The following is a 1,529-nucleotide window of genomic DNA, read 5'->3' as shown; positions in this document are numbered from 1 at the left end:
TGTAATGGAGCAAAGCTCGCTCAGGAAGATTAGATGGAGAATTCAAAGCAGGGGGTTTTGGGAAGACAGGTGGAAGGTAACAGAGGGCCCTGCTCAGGAGAAGGGAGGGGGGATTGGGAAAGTGGGGCAGGGCCTTTGAGCTCTGAAACGGTGATGGAACTTGCTCTTTTCTCTGGAGTTCCTCAGCCCACAATACCCAGTGAACAATGGCAAAGGACCACGTGTGGCTACCTGACCCTGGTTTAGAGGTGCCTAGATTATTCACTCTGTTGTGATTTAATGAACACCTTCTTCTACCTATCTCTCCTCTCACCTCCCACATCGAATCTGAGTGGGTGCCCAGGATGAGCAGTGAACTAGACAGACGCTTACCAGTCCTGCCAGGGTGTTGATTCGATTGCTGTGGCTCCTTGAGCTGCTCTGTATTACAAAGTACTGCCAACCCATGAGCCTATCTTTCTGAGCCTTGGCCGTGTGGGATAGTGGGAGCCATCGCTTCCCTCCGTGGGCACGTGCAAATGGGACCGAGTTATGGCTCCATATCTGCACGAACAGAACAACTCCGCAAAGAGACCGGCAGGACCAGCGAATTTCCAAAACAGGAAAAAGCACAGGTCTCTCTTCGGTCTCCATGAAGGGTGGCCTGAATTCCTCCAGGGAGTAACGGCTCGGTGACGTCACTGACTCTGAAGTATAAATATTTGCTTTAGGAGATGACAGGAAGGCTGTTAAATCATAAATGATGTCCTGGACTTGTCCTCTCATGTCCAGGTCATCTGCGTGTTTACTGAAACGGAGGAGGGTGCTATGTGCCTATCACTCTTTATTCCCCAAAATGCTTCTTCCGGCCTGTCTGTTCATCATTTTTCTTAATCTGGAATCTGGATTTATAGAGTGCTTTACAATTTGACACCTCTTTTGCTCCCCTCCCAGAATGGCCCTGGTCATCACCTTCATAATCGTATTTTCTTACAACCACATATTGCTCTTCACAGTTCATAAAACACATATTCATGATCTCATGAATCCCTCAAAAGCCCCGTGAGGCCAATAACGCAGTCGCCATTAGACACATTTTACCGGTGAAAGAACTGGGGGCTAAAGAGGTTAAATTGCTTGCTCCAGGCTGCTCAGCCCAGTGGTTGGACATGGAGCTGAACCCAGCCCTCCCACGGCGACACTGTGCTTTAGCCTCTACCCTACACCCGGTCCCACAGCGGGGTCGGGACAAACCTTATTCAGGGCGTGGGTTCTTCCTTCATAAACTTTTACAAAGTTTAGACAAATCATGTGGTTTATAAGGCAAACTATATTAAAAGAAAGTCACATATTTTGATGCTAAATAAACATTTTATGGTGCAGAATACCTCCCCCCGCCCCCCATCTCCAATCTCCAAGGTGGATTGGCACCATTAGTCACTATTTAGCACTATGTAGCAGGTGCTCAATAAATATTTTGTTGCCTGGATTGCTGGGTGGATGGATGGGTGAATATAGAGCTGGCCCCATTCTGGGTCCCATAGATACAA

The sequence above is a fragment of the Myotis lucifugus genome, unplaced genomic scaffold (genome assembly GCF_000147115.1).
Source record: "Myotis lucifugus unplaced genomic scaffold, Myoluc2.0 scaffold_106, whole genome shotgun sequence".
Lineage (NCBI taxonomy): Eukaryota > Metazoa > Chordata > Mammalia > Chiroptera > Vespertilionidae > Myotis > Myotis lucifugus.
This window is presented reverse-complemented; position numbering follows the sequence as displayed.